The sequence below is a fragment of the Rhinatrema bivittatum genome, chromosome 4 (genome assembly GCF_901001135.1).
Source record: "Rhinatrema bivittatum chromosome 4, aRhiBiv1.1, whole genome shotgun sequence".
NCBI classification, from domain to species: domain Eukaryota; kingdom Metazoa; phylum Chordata; class Amphibia; order Gymnophiona; family Rhinatrematidae; genus Rhinatrema; species Rhinatrema bivittatum.
Window position 1 is genome coordinate 411,433,197 of NC_042618.1, and position 18,280 is coordinate 411,451,476.

The window sequence follows — 18,280 nt, forward strand, 5'->3', positions numbered from 1 at the left end:
ATTAGTCAAAGAGTAATTTGGTTTTGAATACAGAAAAGACAGAAGTCTTATATCTGGGGAAGGGTGAGATTCAGAAGCCACTGATTTGGCATGGTATGGTATGGCTATGAATATTAAAGAAGTAGCCAGTTGGGAATTATATTAGATTTATCTTTGACTATGGAAAAGAAAATTACAAATGTGACTAGGAACATCGATTTGAAAGTGAAAATGTTGAGGCAAATCAGACTTTTTTTTTTATAAGACTTTATTAAAATTGGTGGCTTATGAGCTCGTTCTCTCCCAAATTGATTATAACAATGCCTTGCATTTGGGGTTGCAGGGGAAACTGACCCAGAAACTACAAGTGGTTCAAAATATGGCAGTTCGTGTTGTCACTAGTAGTACTAGACAAATATCTGCAGGCCCATTATTACAAGGTCTGCATTGTCTCCCAGAGATGGCGCATTGCAATTTTTAAAATGTGCCACTTGCTTTTAAAATCTTACATGGTTTGTGTCCCCGACAATTGAGGGGTCGGTTAAAATGGTATGAACTGGGCAGGAGATTACGCTTGACCAAAAAACATCTGCTACAGATCCCAGCGGATAAATCTTTTTGCCATTCTCGTCTTCAAAATCGGGCTTTTTCCTCTGTGATAGAAGTATTATGGAATGGTCTTCCATTAAAATTGAGGGAGGAAACATCTATTGAAATTTCATAAGCAATTAAAGACCTGGCTGATGAGTGATGTTGCCAAATACTGATATTATTCTGAGGAAGTGAAGTGTATTTTATGGTATTTTAGTGGATTTATTGTTGGACAAACTAAAATGTTTGCTCTTTTATGTTAGCTAATAAGAAGTGGAGATGATGAGAGGTATACAATTAGGTGTGAACCATAAGGGAAAGTATAGTGCTATAAGAGTTCATGGATCCTTATCTTGAAAAATTCAATAAATTAAACTTGAAAATTTAATTCAATACATTCAACATATTCTACATTTCCAGGTTACAGACTTCACTGGTACTGTTCTTGTATGTTTTGTGTGTTTTCCATGGCTTTGTGTTTTTATCTTGCTCTCCGCTATGTTCTTATCTGTTTTTTCCTCCCCCTCCTTGTTCTTCACTCCCCCCTTCACCCCATTCTTAGTTCCTTCCTCTTTTTCTCCTTCCTCTGCCCCCCTTCCCCTTAGATATTAGACACTCTCACAACTCAAATTGGCTTGATGAACCCTTCCGACCTATACGATCTAACCACTCTACCAGAGCCTCCAACAATGGGACCCTCCATGTGCCTTCCCTAAAAAAGGCACACCTCACCTCCACGAGGGATCGAGCCTTCTCAATTGCCGGACCCACACTCTGGAACTCAATACCCCCCAACCTCCGGCTTGAGAACTGCTCTTCCAAGTTCAGGACCAACGTAAAAACTTGGCTATTCAAGCAAGCTTACCCCAACAATGCCTCCCCCCTCAACCCCCCTACCAGCACTAACTGAACCTGTATAAAGTTTTGGGCAATAATGCCACGCTACTGTGCTGTTGTTTACTCATATTGTTCCTCTTGCATCTCCTCTCTACTTGTTCCTATGTGAGCCCTCCCCCCATCACCTGTTCTTTGTACATTTCCAATCTTTAGTTGTGATGTAAACCGATATGATGTCCCCACTAATATCGGTATAAAAAATTTGTCAAATAAATAAAATAAATACATTTAAATTACTCTTTGAATACATGGCACCCAAACGTTTTTTCATGTTTAATGTTTTTTCATGTTTTGCATATACAATAGTACCAACTGTTTAATATGGTCTCTTTTATTGGTTTATTTTGATTTTTATTTTTCATTATGTCAGTCATTCAATTTTTATGTAATCAGTCTCTGTGTAATCACATTTATATGTATTATTTTTATTTTTGATTGTTGCCATTCATTTATTTGTGCTGCTGGTGTCTTTGTTTTTTTATGGTTCCTTAATAGAGTACTGTTTTGTTTCTTTCTAGTTTTACCATTGGGCTTTGTCCCTCCCAACGCAGCCCTTGTGGTGAAACACGGTCTGTGTCAGGGGACCGAAAGATTTGTCTGCTAGCAATCATTTAATAAACAAAGGATATGTTGGTTTAATTAATTTTCAAGTTTCATTTATTGAATTTTTCAAGAAAAGGATCCATGAACTCTTATAGCACTGTTCTTTTATGTTGTACATCACTTAAGAGAGATTTTATTTAGCGATTAATAAATGATTTTAAATAAATAATTAAAATGATCTTGTACACTAGTATGTGAGGGCAAGTTGGTCCCTTCTTTTTCTGCAATGAGTCCAGCATTTTCCCTCCAGAACCAACCTGGCTGCAGAGGTCCGCATGTGTGACCCCAGTGGGCCTCAGTATCACCAGAAGAAACTGTTACTGTGGGGAACAGTTTAGAAAACTATTTTCTTACTGTTTACAGGGGCACCATGGTTATCATTGCCCATTGTACTAATTAACCAGAAGCAAGGATTCCGATTCAAACACTCCGCAGAGGGTTATGAAAGTTGCCATCTGTCGGACTTTTCACCGTTGGGATTTTTTTTTATCCTGCTGTCCATTTTTCTAACAAGAGAGGAACTTGCAGGTTATGCAGGAGTTGTGTGGGTGTGCCCGAATATGCCCCTGGGACTGTCTTATAGCACAGTATACCACAGCTCACTCCGAGGCCAAGTCTGCCCACTTCTGCAGTTCAATGTAGTCACTTTTGGGTGTGTGGTAGGCCAGGAAGTAGGACACGCAGAAAAAAAAAACAAAAAAAAGAGTGTCAGAAGCTGGTTACTTATACTACCAGCCTCACAAAAACACCAAGGAACTTATTTGAAAAGGTACTTTTCCCCTTTTGGAAAAAGTCGTTATTGAAAGAGCTCCCAAGTCTGCTCCTAGGCAAGTGATGCCAACCGTACGTTTATAATATAAAGTGCTGATTTATTGGTGTGCTGCCAAGATCTCGTGTGTCAGCAGCTGGATTTTCTTGCACATTCTTTGAGCGAGAAGGGAGAAAGCAGCGATTTTTGGGCATCAAGCAAAATTTCTTATAGCCCCTAGAGAAATGCAGCTAGACCCCGTGCTCTTTGAGTCCACCTATGTCACAGAAGGGACAAAGTGGCCATTGGCTAACTATTACTGTGTTCTTTGTTTATGATCTTGTCCTGTACTGTTAAATTTATTGATTTTTAATTCACATTGCATTATGAACAGGCAAGGTAAATGAAAATTTCTCATAAAGTAACTATGTTATATGTTATATAATTATGTTATATTAAAAGATATTAAATAAAATAAAATAAATAAAAATGTTCTCATGCTCTTCTGCTCTCCTTATCCATTGTCATGGCACAGACCAAATGGAGTAGTAGCCTAGTGATTAGAGAGGCAGGCTGAGAACCAGGGAAGGTAGGGTTTAAGCCCTGTTGCCACCTGGTGACCTTGGCCAAAGTCACTTCACCCTCCATTGCCTCAGTTACAAACTTACAGGGTCATTCTTTATTGTGCGATGTGCCGCGTGTGATAAGGCCCTGCCGCACATGATATTGGCCGCATCGTGGCAGTATTATTCAAATTAGGGGAAGGGAGGAGTGTGGTTGGGATTTGGGCGGAGTTATCACCTGCAGCGCTGCGGGCGATAATGTTTTTCACATTAGCACTGGTAGCATCGTGGGAAATAACTACACTTTTTCCCGTGGCACTATGGGGGCAATAGTGTGCGGGGCGAAACTGCACCACTGCAATGCGGCTGGCTGCCCACTATCGCCCCCTGCCCTTTTTTTTTTTTTTGCGAAACATCTAGGGGTTAGGGCCTTATTTGCTAAGCATTTTTCCCCATAGACACAGCATGGCAGAAGAGCCTTAAAAAAATCAGGCCCGTAGAATGTAAGCCCTCTGAGACAGGGAACTACCTACTGTACCTGAACTGGAAAACTCACCTTGTGTTCAAATTTGTAAAGATGAGTAATTAAATTTAAAAAAATCCAATGAAATGAAGTGTGCGCGCTTTGGGGAATGTCCTGTTCAGTGTCCATATGGTACTAGGATTACCACTGACAATGGTCCTCCAGATTTTCACTGCCAACCTAAACTTTCTTCATGACACACGTTTTACCCATCAACATTTAAGAGGTCAATTTTCAAAAGCACCCGCCCCATTGCTCCGTCCGCAGCTGCTCTGAATTTTCAGACTTCGCGCACACTTTCACGTTGCAAACTGCCTCAGGTACGATGTTTCTACATGTGCACCTGATTCATGGAAAGTAATGTGTGTAGATTTGAAAACGTAAAATCCACGTGCATTATCTTTTTTTCTCCAATCTAAACGTCCCTCCGGGAATGCCTCCTGCTAATGCAGCTGAAAGCATGCACATTGTAGAACCCCCACCTCTACCTTTAGGCAGATTAAAGGTGAGAAATTTTCAGAAACCCACCCCCCTTTAACACGGGTAAATGGCTTTTGAAAAACATCCACAGAGCAGTCTGGGACTTGCTTACGTCAAGATTCAGTTCAGTCCTTTGTACACTGACACCCCCCCCCCCCCCCCAAATAAGCTGCCTCATAGAGCCCGAGGCCACAGCAATGGACGCGCACAGGCCCCTTTGCTCGGAATCGGAATGCTTTTACTGACATGAAATTATTTTTCAGATATGTCTTTTTTTTTTTTTTTTTTTTTTAATTGTCATTGAAAACACTGATTTACCGCTGTTCATTTCCATATTTGTGACAGTCTCTAACATAGGATTGCAAGGACACTGAACAGGTGAAATCTTAAACCAAATACAAAGCGCTGGCAACAAAAGGAAGGCACTCGCTTGTCACTTCAGTTCAGCTTGAGAATGGGGAACTGTGTTGAGCACAACGTGAATGTCAGAGCAGCAGCACTGAAGCAGCCAGAAGGTTTCAGCTGTACACCAGGACTTAGGCTCATTCGTCATGGGTCCTTTCTGACACTGGCCTTACGGTTTCTGATGTCATATGAATGCTCTGTATTATGGAGGACGGCTGCTTACCAACAGGTACATGGGAAATGAAGGACTGTTCAAGGAAGAAACTATTCTCAGGAAGCTTCCAATGGGAAGTTTTAGTATTCCGAGTGCAGCTAATGTGGAAAGAGTTCCTCCATATGCCATTTTGGCAACAATCTGAAAGCTTTAAAGTGTGCGATTCACTTCCACTTTAAAAGGATTGTAAAAAGAAGTGTCACCACTGGGGCTTTCCAAGCTAACCACCCCTCCCCCCCAAAAAAAACACCCCCAAACAAATCAGCCTGGGAATGCACATGTCGTCATAACCATCGTGTTTTGGGTCACTGATAGGTCCTTTTTGCCAGGAGCAGAGCAGCTGGACTAATTGCAGTGTACAGAGCCCCAAAAGAGAGCAAGCTCTTAGCCTGCAACATTTTGTAGTAAGGTCAGTGCCAGAACTGGGATTAATGAAAAAGCTTCATTATTATCTGCACCCACAGCACAGGCAGCCTCATTGCCACTCTGGCAACTAAATCTGAGGTTTCCACGGTCACCTTTCCCTTCACATTTAGATGCTAATAGAATCACTCTTTCTTTCCTGATACACAAAACTGGCTCCATTAGCAGTGCACAGCTATTGGAAACTTGTGAGCAGTGAGGCCAGTCAAGACATGTTTGTTAGCATCCGAGACTCATATTGACATAGTTGATGACTGTCGGCTCAGTTATTCTGCGAATACCATTAAGAATACATCCTAGCTGCCAGTCACGGAATGGGACCACCTGCAAAATTTCTCCTTACCCAAGACAGTCTTACTTTGACTTCTTCCATGGTACCCCAGCATCCTGGACAGATGAGCAAACGATCCCCTCTTGGTTCCCTCCAGCATGCTACCTTTCTCATGTCTAACCGAAGAGCCCTGCAATAATCTACATAGCCAGCAATATTAGTGTGGTTGTTGCCCAAATATTCAACTTCCTAGGTCCGCTGCATCTGTGTTTCTGCTAGGTCTTCTATTACAGTAGTTGCAGCCTGTTAGACAGGTCCACTAACTAGTTTGGTGCTTTCATCACAGCTTGATCTAAATAGCTATCTCTCTAATCAGCCTCCTAGGTCTTCTGTGTAGACAGCCAGATAGACCAGGCAATTACCAAGGCTGTCGCTGGAGAAAATGGTGCCCCTGACAAAGGTTGCTTTCAGTGGCCCTCTCCCCTTTCATACTTGTATACTGACTCAAAAGGGTAGCATAGCATCCTGGGCAGTTGTCCTTGTGACTACACTGGTTAATTCAGTTCTAGAGCAGGGCTGGATTTTGGCACAGGCAACAATGGCAGGTGCACAGGGTGGCAAATTCTAAAGATGTCCATAATCTGGGAACCTCCCTGCTGCTCTCTGATTTCCAGGAGCAAAAAAAACTTCACCCCTAGTCTTCTGCCTATGGGTGCCATAATCTTAAATCCGTCCCTTTACAAGAGTACTTGCAGCATGCCCAGACAGACTCAGCCGCTGATCAGTTCTGCCAGCACAGCCAGCCAGACAAACCCGGCCACAAGGTTGCCTGTGTTTGCACTAGGACTTGTAACATTTCATATTAGCTATTATTCTGGCAACCCCAGCACTTACTGTTGAATCAGACAAGTACAGAGCAAGAAACATTTAAGCACATGCCATTAGGCTGTGCTTTCCGATATCTCTTCATTTTTAGCAACTAAGCAGCCTCTGTGCTATCCCATGCTCTAAAACTCGGTGATCGTTTAAACTCTGCCACCTATCCTGGCAGGCTATTCCACACAGCCATCACCTTTTAAGCGAAAACAAATCTCCTGACATTGCTCTTCAGAGCACCACGTTGGAGTCTCATATCTTGTTCCCTTGCACTAGAACTTTCCCTTGAAACAAGTTTGCTTCTTGTGCATTCATAATACCTTTCAGGTATTTAAATGTCTCTGTCTTAACTATCCTGCCCCTCCTCTAGAATATGCGAGTTTAGATTTATAAAGCTCATCCCAGGGGTTCTGATGCAGATGCCGCACCATTTTGGCAGTGATTCTCAGCTGGTGTGTCGCCATGCACCAGCAGATGTGTCGCATGCTATCCACAGCCGGCAGGGCCTAAGACAGAGCTACTGGCTGTCACTGGAGACCAGGCTGGCAGGGCCAAAGATCAGCACTGCTGACCGCCGGCGGAGACCAGACCAGCAGGGATGAAGAAACGAAGACCAGAGCTGCTGGTTGCCGCTGAAGACCAGGTCGGTGAGGCCGAAGAGGAACTGTTCAGCTGAGGGCCGGTGTGTGTGTATGTGAGACAGGGAGGGTGCTTGTGTGTGTGTGTGTGGTATGTGGTATGCATGTGGGACAGGGAGGGTGCTTGTGTGTGTGTGGTATGCATGTGAGACAGGGAGGGTGCTTGTGTGTGTGTGGTATGTATGTGAGACAGGGAGGGTGCTTGTGTATGTGTGTGGTATGTATGTGAAATAGGGAGGGTGCTTCTGTGTGTATGTGGTGTGTATGTGAGACAGGGAGGGTGCTTGTGTGTGTCAATGTGAATGAGGGGAGTGTGCTTCTGTGTATGTGTGCAAGAGAGAGATGTGGCATGTTTCTGGATGGCTGTGGCTGTGAGAAAGAGAGGAGGCATGTGTGTGATTGAGCCTGTTTGTCAGTGAGATAGAACATGTGTGTGATTGAGAGCTTGTGTGTAAGTGAAATACAGAGAGCATGTGTGTGACTGAAAACCTGTGTATAAGTAAGAGACAGAGCATTTTGTGTGATTGAGAGAGACTGATCAAAGAGGTGACGTGTGTATGTGTGAGAAAGATTGATCAGGGAGATGACGTGTGTGTGAGAGAAAGAGAGAGAGAGAAACAGGTTAGGGAGATGATTGGTGTGTGAGAGATAGAAAGTGGTCCTGAGGGTGTGAGTGGTATATGTGTGAGAGAGAAGAGACTGGTTGAGGTCCCTAAGGAAGAGGAAAGCTTCAGCATCTACTGCTGCTTTTGGTGTGGCCTCCAAGAGAAAGGAGTAGGAGAACTGCTGGAGAGGGTAAGTAAAGGTGGCTTTTTAAGTTCATTTTTCTTGATTGACTGCCATTTTAATTATTGGGTATTATGAGATGTGTCTGCTGTTTTGAAACATTTTATTGGTATTTGAAGAATTTGTAATAATTTTTAAGAGTATTTATTCATATAGTTTTACAATTATTTCTGTGTGGAATCTATAACAGCTTGGTTTTTTCTGTTTTCCTAATGGGAGATGTATTGGTGTTTAGGGCCTGGTTTAATATTTGTAGTGTTGCCTTTTTATAAGTAGGGTTGTTCCATTTGAATGCATGGCATAACACAGGTGTAACTTTGTGTGAATTAGTTTGTGTGCATTATTGCAGATCCTGGGAGTATGTTAGGTGCTATATTTCTGTTTCCATTTCTCCAGTTTTGTACTGCATGCAGAGTGGCTTTTTTAGGTTTCATTCCAGTTTCTGTCTCCATATTTGTAATTTTTGGTCTTTCTGTACTTGGAGAAGAGTGATCTTGCATGTATGACCAAGGTGAGGTATTTAATTCCCATGTAGGCTAGTAAAAAACCTCACCTTCGGGCCGATACCTTTGGGCCGATACAGTACAGTACAGTGCGCTCCGTTGGAGCGCACTGTTAACCCGCCATTGGACGCGCGTTTTCCCTTACCCCTTATTCAGTAAGGGGCCGAAAACGTGCGTCCAACCCCCTGAACCTAATAGCGCCTTCAACATGCAAATGGCATGTTGATGGCCCTATTAGGTATTCCTGCGCGATTCAGAAAACAAAATGTGCAACCAAGCCGCACATTTTGCTTTCAGAAATTAGTGCCTACCCAAAGGTAGGCGCTAATTTCTTCGGGCACCGGAAAAGTGCACAGAAAAGCAGTAAAAACCTTTCCTCCTAATCCCTTTGCAATATCACTCACAAAGATATTGAACAGAACCAGCCCTAGGACTGATCCTTGAGGTACTTCACTCATCACCGTCCTTTCTTCAGAGTGAATGCCATCTACCATCATGCTGTGTCTTCTATCCCTCAACCAGTTTCTAATCAAATCCACCACCATGGGTCACACCTCCAAGCTACAGAGTTTATTTATGAGCCTCCTGTGCAGGACGATATTAAAAGCTTTGCTGAAATCTAAATATACCACATTCAGTGCTTGCCCATCTAGTCATGCGATTGAAAAAATTGATCAGATTCATCTTACACAATTTCCCTCTAGTAAATCCATGCAGCCTTGAATCCTGCACCCTACCAGTTTCAAGATGCTCCATTATCCTTTCCTTCAGAAGAGACTCTCATTAATGTTTGCACCACAAAAGTCAGACTAATGGGCTTGTACTACTCTTAACGGAATGCATGAGTAACCTGCACAGAATGGCAGTTACTACCCTAAACAGAACGCATGGGAGTAACCTGCACGGAATGGCAGTTATTACCCTTAACAGAACGCATGGGAGTAACCTGCACGGAATGGCAGTTACTATCCTTAACAGAACTCATGGGAGTAACCTATCTGGAATGGTAGTTGCTATCATAAGCAAATTGTTGGGCAGACTCAATGGGCCATTTGGTCTTTATCTGTTGTCATTACTATGATACTCTGTAATTTCCATCCTCCTCCTATCACTTTTATGGAGGAGTCAACATCCGCCCTGTCTAGTCCCATGGGACCATACCCTTCTCCAAAGGTCTATTGAATAGGTTCTTCAGCTGACTTGCCAGCACCTTAAGCCCCCTTAATATCCTAGAGTGCATCCAGTGCAGTCTCATGGCTTTGCCTACTTTCACTATGTCTATTTTCACACTAATCTTTGCACCTCCTATATCATTTCAGATACCAACAAATAAATTGAAGTCTTGATGACCAGCTTTATTACTCACAAATTTCAAAACCCTGGTTTAATTCAACAATATTTTATGTGTGCTGCTATGTCCCCCAAGTATGTTTTCTTCTGTGTACTTACTTTTCCTGATGAGATTTCAGTACTGTGGCTCTCTCTTTGCTGGCGAGGTTTCAGGGCCTGGATTTGGCAATTACAATGGGTCTTACCAGAGATGATGTCCTGCTATACCTTCACATATACAGCCCCCCAATCACTCATACAAGAATGGAAATGGAGGAGGTATAAGAGGCAGGATCATTCCTTTCATTCTGGTAGCTGAGACCTGCCTAGCTTGAAGGACTCATGTTAGCTTGAATTTATTTTATTTATTTATTTAAAAGTTTTTATATACCGCACCATGGGGTAGGAGTCTATCCGTCTAGGCGGTTTACAATAAAACATACACAGTATCGTAACATACATCATTAAAATACATCACATTTACATTAAAATTATTAATTCATGCAAGCAATGTAAGGTTCAGCATAGAAAGTTTGTTATTGTATGTTGTAAGCACGTGTGAAAAGGTAGTTTTTAGCATTTTTTTAAAATTCTGTACGATTTGCTGTTAAACAGATATATTCTGGGAGTGAGTTCCATAGAGTCGGACCAGCAACTGAAAAAGTTCGTTTTCGGGTTAATGCTAACAGTTCTTATTGAGGGAATTTCCAGTATGCATTTATCTAAGGAGCGGAGCTGTCTGGTGGGTCTGTATATTCTGAGTAATGAACACAACCAGCTTGAGTTGGAGTTATATAGTAAATTGTGAATGATAGACAGAATTTTATATGTTGTGCGGTACGGTATTGGAAGCCAATGTAGATGCTGTAATATGGGTGTAATGTGTTCTTTGCGTGGTACGTTACATAACATTCGTGCTGTGGCGTTTTGGATGAGTTGTAATGGTTGTAACGTAGCTAGAGGTAGTCCAAGATATAAGGAATTGCATTAGTCTAGGGTTGTGAGAATTGGAGCTTGTGTAACTAAACGAAAGTCGTAGGGTAGTAGTAACAGCTTGAGTTTTTTTAACATATGTATTTTAAAGAAAGATTTTTTTTTTACTATTTCTGATATGTTGTCAGTCATTGATAATCTAGCGTCAATGATCACACCTAAATTCTTTGCATGGGATTTTATAGATATGTGCTGGTTCTCAAATGTGAAGGTTTGAGGCGGCTGATGTTTTGAGTCCGGTACCATTGATAAATAGATTAACTCAGTTTGAGTGGTGTTTAGTTTTAGCCTGTTATAAGATAACCATATTTTTATTGTTGTTAGAAGAGTTGTAATAGAGAGAAAGTTTTGGACCTTGACTCAGCAAAAGCGACAGTAAACTGTATGTCGTCCGCGTAGATTTTAAAATTTAAGTTGAGTTCAGCTAAGAGATGGCATAGGGGTAAAAGGTATATGTTGAATAATAGGGCTGAAAGTGCTGATCCTTGCGGTACGCCTGTTTTTGTAGTGTACCAGTCAGATATGGATTTACCCATTGTAATTCTTTGTGGGCGGTTTGCGATGAATGACGAGAACCATTGTAGAGCTGTCCCATTAATGCCAATCTGAGATAGGTTGGAGATTAAAATATCATGATTTAAAGTGTCAAATGCTGCAGATATATCAATTAACACAAGTATGTAATTCGTATTGGAGTCAAAACCTCTGATGATGGTGTCAAATGATGAGATGAGTAGAGATTCTGAACTATGTCCTTTCCTAAAACCATGCTGGTTATTGTGTAGAATGTTGTTGTCATCTATATATTCAGAAACTTGATGCAGTACAACTGAGTCCATGATTTTAGCTATAGAAGGTAACGTAGCAATTGGCCAGTAATTGGCTAGGTCTGAGGAATCGTGGTTTTTCTTCTTGGGAACGGGTAAAACTGATGTTTTTTTGAGAGAGTCTGGAAACAGGCCTTGAGATAGGGATGTGTTTACTATGTTAGAAATGGATGGAGCAATATAATCTTTCATGTTTCTAAGTAGGAATCCAGAACAAGGATTGAACAGGCTTTTTGAAGGTTTTGATTTTGTCAGTATGTTAATAATGGTGTTATCATTGATTGGAGAGAATTCTGAGAGGGAAGATGCCAATTGAGGGAGTGTTGTTTTCGGAATGGGTAGTGAGTCAAATTCAGAAGAGATGTCTTCTGTTTTCTTTCTAAAAAATTTATCAGTTTTATTGCATAGGTCATCAGAAGCAGTAGGTGGCGGAGTGTTTCGTACTGTTGTTAAGTCTTTCACAATTGAGAATAATATTCTAGGGTTACCATTTGCGCTCATGATTTTTGTTGTGTAGAATGCTTTTTTTGTTTTTATTATTTCAGTTCTGATCCAGCTAATTCTGAATTATGGAGAGTTTTCTTAGGGTGAAACACACAGAATCCAAGGACTTTTCTAAAAGTAACACATGACCACAAACTGCTCAAGAATAACTAAAAAAAACAGTTGGAGCCACCTAGAACTTGCAGGGTAGCCAGGGGTGTTAAAAAGCAAAAGCCCAGTCAGTCCTTGCCATCAACCTTTGCGCTCTAAGCTCTATGTAATGTTTCAAAAGTAGACACAGTAAGTAGCCTACTTATGAAGTTTTGTTAAGGTATAAGGATTTTTTCTTTTAATTCTTCCAGCTGCTGCCCTGCAATTTTCCCTGAACACTTGTGAACAGCTGTGCCACAAATGCCGATTGGTCCATATGACAGCATAGCCACTAGGGACCAATCGGGTCGTGTGATGCCACTTGTACAGATGAGCACAAGTATAGTGATCAAGGATTGTGAATTTTAATGTACTCTAGGGTCCTGCATGCTGTTTTATCCAAGGTTTAATTCCCCTGGCAGGACCCAATCCAGGTTGAATTCTCAGACAACTGCTCTTGTTCTCCCCTTTTCTATATGTGAGAACTTTTCATCTTTCTGCTACTCGTATATTTTCTTCCACTCTAGGGACAGCACTTCCCCTACCTGTCCTCGGCAGGGAGCTGCATGGCTACTCCATTCACTCTCCCCATACCATTTGCTTGGCTCGGACATTTCTCACAAGGAGAAATTTAAATGAGAGCCAAGCAAATTATTCATTGACACATATATTATAAACACAAATATTAACTCTTATAAGGTTTTAAACTTAGCTGTACTCAGGGGTGAAAGTCAAAAAAGTGACAGCCCAGAATAGAGCATTACAGATTTCTGAGCCAAAAACAGCTGTGTGTTTGAGACCAGGCAAATGCAGCCCTGAAAACTATCCCCTGTAAAGCATTCGTCTCTGGCAAAAGCTCATGGCTCAAGCTCTCCAGCATCCAAGAGAGTTTCTCTAAGATATGTACAAATCTGCAGCAGAAAGATAAAGCCAAGGTTGCACCCCCATGCGTAGTCTCTCAAATCTATTAAAATGCATTCTAGAGTGCAAACTTCCTTTCTTAAAACATTGAAATCCTAGCTCACTTCCCATCAACCAACAAGATTTTGAATGTATGGCAAAACAACCTTTTTCTTTATAAAGTGTTTGGAAAATGAAACTGTTCTCTCTTCTCATTTACACACCGCAAACTTCCCTTGTGCTTGGGAAGCAGCATGCAGGAAACCAAACAGCCCATAGAAGCAGCAGCAGCCCTGGAAGTTCCCCCATTCCTATTTCAATTACTTCCCCATGTCCCCAAAGTCAAAGCAAAGAACCCCGCATCTCGTCCCAGTGAGGGAAGACTCACCTTGAAGGTCGGTCTCTCTCCAGTACTTTTCGGTCTTGGTCTGGGGAGATGACAACTTCTTTCCAAAGGGAACCAAGATTCCTCCCCCAACCTTTCGGAGAGTCTGGAGCACCCGCAATTTCCTTCCTGCTCCTCTGGATTGTCAGGTTTACAAATACATATTTCAAGAGAGTGATGAGCAAGCAGAAGCTTCTAAGATGCTCTGCCTCTTCTTGTTTCCTATAGAGTGACTTGTACAGCTCCTGCTCCCTCCTCCTCCCCCCCCCCCCTGCTCTTCTCTCTTCACCATTCCTGCTTCCTGGCTGGCTCAGTCTCAGAATGAGAGGTGGGGAAAATCTCCCATTGGATTAACCCTTCGTATTCCTGGACCTTCCATTAGATGAACAGCGGCAATAACAGAAATGCTCTCTCAGTCTTTCCAGTACACCTGCAGTCTGGAAGCTGTGCCCTTTGGTTATTCTGAATACAGTGCAAATTGCTTTGTGGTGGGAATGGTGCATTCTTGCAATTGATGTTACACTGTCACTCTCGAAAGTGTTGCATGCCCCAGCAGATTTTCTGGATCCAGCACTGTTACCACCCCAGAAAGCTGAGTGGGACATTTTTTTTCAGAGTCCACTTCAGATTCCTCCTATGTTTGAAGAAGTCTCCTTCTCTAATCTACTGGGGAAGTTTCTGAGTGGCCAGTCCAAGGAGAGCAGAGGTGCAATTGCCCCAAGGGTTTGCTATTGCTGGAGAAGGCATGGCTGCATAAGCCAAAGACAATGTTGTGGCTAGATTAAGATTTTTAATGACTTATGAGCTCATTAAAAACCTCTTAAGTGCTATATTAAAACAATAATTATCCACATCTTTTCACTGATGTAAATGGATGACATATATGGGAAAATGCAGATGATGTTATATTTCACTGCAGGTGTATATAGCCTGCTGATACTCATATCAGCACTGCTGTACTGTACTGTACTGCTAGCCTGAGCTACAGTACACAAAACAAAGAAAGATATGCTTGTCTGTTCCAGACTCAGAAAGAAGTGCATATTTGTAGTAATTAGACCCTTATACGCTAAAAAATCTCTTTGAACTGGTTGTTTTTCCCTAGCTATCACACTACTAAATGCTTAGTCTCAATATACTGTCAGTGTGTGCACTATAAATACTGTAACAACGTAATGACACCGTATAGCAGTACATAGCTTTCTGTTTCTCTCTGATACGACTTCTGTTTTTTCCTATATGAATGCATACCATATGTGTGTGTATACAGGTAACAATAAACATGTCTTGTGAAAGAGTATGCAGTGTCTTTCGTGTATATGTAGGGGAAGGGGGAGCTGAATTTCTGAGGTTCCACTTCATTTAGAGCATTAGGAAATCTTGTTGAACTGAAAGATTTCCCTTCACACGCTTAAGCCAAGTTATGGCTGAAGGATTGGGGCAGCCAGGTCAGAGGTCAGCTATATCTCTTCTTGCAGGGCTTCCCAAATCTGTCCCAGGAAGCACCCCCAGGCGGTTGGGTTTTCAGGATTTATCTCACGCAGTCACTGCGGATATCCTAGAAACCCAACTGGCTATTGGAAAGCCTTGTCCTAAAACTGTGATGACCAAATAAGGAGGATAGAGAAGCCATCACTACCTCACGCCAGAGGGGGGTGCTTCACCCACGTGCTTTTTCTTCTTATTCACCTAAAACTTCTGGAGTTGGTGACTATAAATATACAACAGAATGTGTTACCTTAGAGTGAGAAATATTCCAGATACTTAGCTGTGAAGCTCGAGTTAGTATAACATAATATTGTTACAAATCTGTGCCCACAATGTGTGTGTTGATATTACAACTCATGCAGTGACTCTGAATAAAATTAATTTATATCTTACTTTGTGTCTTCTATAATGATGGTTCATGTTTCCGAATAAAGATTTTCATTCTTGTATAAATTTAGTTCTTTCAAAGAAAAAAAAAGAAACCCTCTTTCCTTCATTAAACTGGAGATTAAGATGCAGAAAGCAGATGGCAAAGAAGAGGTAATGAACCTGGGGACTGAGCAGGTGTTTTGAGCAGACTAAAAGCAAGATAGGAAAGTCACATTGAAGCTTCTCCACAAGACCCATGATTTCTTTGTTATGAATTCCAGTTGTTGTTCATCCACTATTTTTAACATTGTGGCGCCCTCTGGTGTATCCTTTAAATAAGACCCATGTTCTCTTCTCCATTAAAAAACTTTATGGTCTAATTCCAGTGGATAAGAGTTTGTGTCAATTTATAATTTAGTTTTGTGTTGGTTAAAGAAGATCAGGATTGGTTAAATAGATCAGGATTTTCTCACTGGTGCATGCCAAGCAGACATTTGGGAGTGTCAGGAGCTTGGTCTTTTATTCAAAACAGTTAAAACCATAAAAATTGCCCTGGTGGGTCAGACCAAAGGTCCATCAAGCCCAGCATTCTTTCACCAGCACTCTTTCACCAGCACTGGCCAATCGTACTGGAAGAGCCCTTCCCTATCGCCCATTCCCAGAGGCAGGATGTGGCGATCCCCAGGCCTGCCTGCTTAATAAATGTTAATTGACCTGTCCCCTCCAGAAACTGGTTCAGCCAGTTTTAGCAGACTGAATAAAACCTGATACACAGGTTGCTCATTAAAAGGGCAACCTAGAGTACCCTGGTGGAAAAGCTCAAGCAAACTCTGTCAAGATCAGAACAGTACCAAATATCTGACTGGGTACCAAAAACTAACTCTGAGAAGGAATTTTATACCTTATGGATGAAAATAATACTTTTACCATTTTCTCAAGGCTTAACAAGGGCCGGGACAGCAGCTTTCCCGCATGCTGGCAGTGTATCACACGATCTGTCAATGCACACACCCTTTTACACTCAAAGCCACAAGAATGTTTTTGCTAAGATGTAAGAAAGTATTGCATGCAGGACAGAAACAAATAAGGATCTTTTCCCCTCCTCAATCCCAAAATTAGGAAGAGATGAATCTGCCAGTTTACCTCACTCTTCATTTATCAGCCAGCTTGGCCCTTCACTTTTCTGCCCCTGTGATCTTTCTAGCGTTTCACTATTGATCTCTGCTCCTCCATCAGACCAAGTTTCATTGACTGCAGCTCACATATCTGCTAGAATTTGGGCTCTCCCAACCAGACAAATTAATTTAAAAACCTGGTCAGCAACAAAGATGAGCAATGTTTTGAATTCTAGAAAAATACTGATCATTTATCAACATATCAGAAAAACTGTAACTTATTGGATTGTAAAATGTCTTCTAATATTGTCTTATCTTCATCGCACACTTTCTGTTCGATAAATGCACATTAATCCTATTCTCAGCCCTGCTTCTCAACAAACCTACCAATATACCCAAGTACCTACCTCCTGTCCCCTCTTACACTGTCAGTGCACCCCACCCCACTCCTAACTTGATCACTGCTATATTCTTTTTTTTGACTGAACAGTTTCCTCCTGCTCCTTTGAGTCTCCAGCTCAGTCAGAACCAGAAATTGTATCCTGGCACCATGAACCTTCATTCGCAACTACCCAGAAATGTTTCCTCTAGTTTATATTTCTTCCAGCCCTAGCCCCCAAAATATCTAGTCTGGTCATTGCTGTGACAGGGGCCATGCACTAGGGAATTTTTAGCAACCCTGAAATTAGAGTCCCTGGATCTGACCATCAAGTTTCATTCTTGAGCGATGACCATGATTCCCACCCTATCTGCAGCATCCACCTGCCAACTTGGGAGCAGAATCAATACTGTATTCTATGCTGAATCTTTATATTGATCTTCCAAATGAGCTTAATCTGACCGGCAGCTTCCCTGGGACTTTAAGAGTACAATCTTTGCCTTCTTTCTTTCCTTTTCAAAGAGTTTTACTGTGCCTCAGGGTCTGAACCTGCAAAAATCTCCTGTTCCAGGATTCCTCAGATTCTCAGGGCACAGCTCTCTTCTACCTGTATGGCTTGTGGTAACCGACTGTTATCTATTTTTAATTGATGTATGTTGACCTTGTACAGTGTCACAAATAATATTAGTGTAGTTTAAAACTAAAAGCTATAATGATAAGTCACTTGTGCTGGTGTATCTCAATTCGAGCCTATCCTACTATAACACTAATCTTGTCCAGAGCTCCTCCTGAGCAAGACATCATTAAGCAAGGGCCCTGCATTGGTTCTGACAACCAGAAAGGTCTTCACTATGTGAATGCATTTTAGTAATAATCTTTTTCATTTCAGGATAATACTGTCACTTGCCAAGCTCTGCTGCAACAATGATCTACTAACACAAGATGACTTTAATGACTAGGAACTCCTTAGTCCTTGAATATCCTCTTGATCCTACTTCTAGAAATTTGGTTTAACCCCTGTATCAGTGGGTTACCTCAATTAGGATGAGGGTTCTTTTTTTTAAGATGGTTGAGCAGATGATGTAACGGACCTGCAGGAGAACTCCAACTCATAGAAGAAGTGACCAATCCGCTCTATAAAAGCAGGTTTCTCCTCAGCCAAAACTCAAGAATAAGTCTGTACAACTTCAAAGCTGCAATTCCAAAACAGGCACAGATAGGTATTTACAAGTCCTTTTTCACAAGAGCAATAAGTGGGATAATTCTCAGCTTGTATGCGCAGCAAATCAGATGTATAGGTTTTACACATCCCGTAGAAATCAGAGATTTCAGATTATTTCCTTCCAATCAGCTCAGGGATAC

General features: G+C 41.7%; 1 protein-coding gene across 5 annotated transcripts in view; it reads right to left on the reverse strand.

The window, feature by feature from the left end:
• KLHDC8B (kelch domain containing 8B) overlaps positions 1 to 13,806 on the reverse strand; it is a 205,607-nt gene extending 191,801 nt beyond the window's left edge. For all 5 annotated transcript variants that reach the window (XM_029601206.1, XM_029601201.1, XM_029601202.1 and 2 more), the window contains exon 1: positions 13,571 to 13,806. The gene's annotated coding sequence lies outside the window, so the exon portion shown is untranslated. The remainder of the gene's footprint in view (positions 1 to 13,570) is intronic.
• Between the last annotated feature and the right edge of the window lie 4,474 nt (positions 13,807 to 18,280).